Below are 2,701 nucleotides of genomic sequence, written 5' to 3'. Positions count from 1 at the left end.
GGTTCCCAGTAGCTTATTGTTTGAATGGAAAAGATATAAAACAAACATACATTGGTGATTGTACAATATTAATAATAACTGCAATGCTCTAAATATTCTTACTTACTTACTTACCGCATTGGTGTAGCGACCAAAAATCTTGGCCTTCCAACACCAGAGAGCGCCAGCGTCTCTAAATGTTCTGTTGTTATTTAATTAATTTTTAATTTTTATGTTTTCAGTCAGCTTGGGAGAGTAGTTCAGTAGACATGAACAGTTCACCGCTAAATCCTGATGCTCCGGTGTTTGTGCCGGGAGGAGTGGTTGGGTCTGATGTGCTGTTGGCAGAGTCTCCACGCAAACCACTGCCGATGGATGATATTGATCTGCCTGATGTAGCTCAGTTCCAAACCGAGGCGGTCATCAGGCCAGCTGAGTTACTAGATTTGGATAATTCTGATCATCTTAATGGTCACCATGTATGTATTTATAATTTAGTAGCTGTTGTTACTCATTTATAACATAGCTTTTGAACAGTAAAAGGATTTTCAAACTCAATCCCATAGTTTTTGAGTTATTTCAATACATACAATATACAAATCTTTGGTCATATTAGTCATCATATTTGTATAGATAATATTCTACTATATTGTATAATGCAAAAGAAACTGTAAACAAGGGTAGGCAAATTCAAAATTCTTTGTTTTTATATTAAAAGAGATGCATATTTTGTTAGTACTTGCAAAAACTAGAAACTTTTAACTGTTCAATTTTATTCACTAAAACAAGTGAAAGAGTATTTTTTCCTGTTATATATTGTGATAGTTACCTTACCTTTGATTTCAGCAATTCTTTTGAGAACAATTTTTATTTATTAAAATGTTGCAATAAGAAGATGTTTTGTTTGTTTCAGAATGTTTCAATAGATGGTGCATCGGAACAAGTTAATGGTAATGGTAAATGTGATATGGAAAGCTTAGGATTTGGTTTCAATGTTGACTCTGATAAGATCAAGGATATTAACCTCATACAGGAATTTGAAAGAATACAGAAAGATACTACAGAATATTGTGATATACAGGTATGTTAAAATGCTGCTTTTATTAATAAGTTCCTTTGTACTGTGTAGATGTAAATTTTGGAAATTAAATTCATTGACATTTCCTTGTAGGTACTCCAAGCACAGACTGAAACAAATCCATTCGACGACAGAGATGATGAACTATTTGAGAGACTTAAGAATAAAGAAAGAGATCCCATGAGTATGAGCTTCTATCAGGAAAAAGATGATGATACATGTGAAAGGTTTACAAAAATAGAAGGTCATATAGATCTGAATGCTGTTCAACCTTTACCTGATAGTGATGATGAAGATATTGAACCCAATGGTGCTTTCAATGTGGTCGAAAATGATAAAGAAAATGTTTCGCCCGATGGTAATGCTGTTTTACTGGAAACAGAAAACATTCAAGAACCAAACAATGACATTCTAAGGTTTGATGATCGGACAGAAAATTTGATCAGCAATGTAACAAATTTGGATAATTTTATTGATTATAATATTAACAATTCAAACAACATGCAATCATATTCTAATGTTGAATTTGAATGCAGTAACATTCCACAAGATGTATTGCAGACTGATACCCCTGAATCTCACAAGTTATTATTTGAACAAATTCCTGAAATACCTGATGGTAAGAGTTCAGAGCTAGGGTTCACAAATGATGACGTACAAGACAGATCGGAAAGCGAAAAGGATGTCAGAGTCATCACACCAGAAGACGAAGTGTCTCAAGATATCGAGGTCGAAAATAAATTTGATGAATCACCAATTGCTGATGAGGAGACTGATTTTATTGAGACTGATATAAAAGAGGATTCAGAAAGGGAAAAAGACATACAATTCGAAAGTGATCCTCATTCAGAAGATGATGGACATGGATCATCAGATATTGCAAGTGATGTAAATCGTCCTGCATCAGTTGAAGATCCAGTCTTCTCTTCACAAGCAGTTATAGATCAGACGGAGGCGATCATGCACCAAGTACCAAGTGATACAGAACAAGCTACTCCTGTTGAAAATGTGAATGAATGTGAACAGCATGAAGTTTTTGCGACAGAAATAAAGGATAGTGTTCCCTCTGTTGAAATTGAGCTTAATGTAGATAGTAATATTGAAAAGGATGTTGAATTCGAGAGTGACTTACTACCTGTTGATCAGTCGGAGTCATTAGTAGAATCAACATCTCCTTCACAAGAAGTTATTGATCAAACAGAGGCGATAACACAGTTGATTGTTAATGAGACAGCACAAAATATTCAGATAGAAGTTACTAAAGAAACAGATGATATTGAAGACAGTAAGGATTATTTAATAGATAGCAACAACATACAGGACCCACTGGATAATGAGTTTGATGCAGAGTTAGAGTGCAAAGAATTGCAAGATGTTATGGTTTCTAAGTCGCCATTACCAAATGAATCACCCGTACCTCAAGACTTAGACGAGCCTCGTGAACCTGATGTTCTTCTACACAACATGCCACAAGATAGCGAATTTGTCGCACAATCCCCATTACCTGTAGTATCACCGAAACCTGATGAGGTAATATTACCAGTGGAATCACCGACACCAGTGGAATCGCTACCTGCACAGTCACCACTCCCAGTAGAATCATCACAATTTGAGGATTCCTACCTACCTGTGAAATCACCTCTA

The sequence above is a fragment of the Papilio polytes genome, unplaced genomic scaffold (assembly GCF_000836215.1).
Source record: "Papilio polytes unplaced genomic scaffold, Ppol_1.0 DF821289.1, whole genome shotgun sequence".
Lineage (NCBI taxonomy): Eukaryota > Metazoa > Arthropoda > Insecta > Lepidoptera > Papilionidae > Papilio > Papilio polytes.
Note: the sequence above shows the minus strand (reverse complement) of the source record.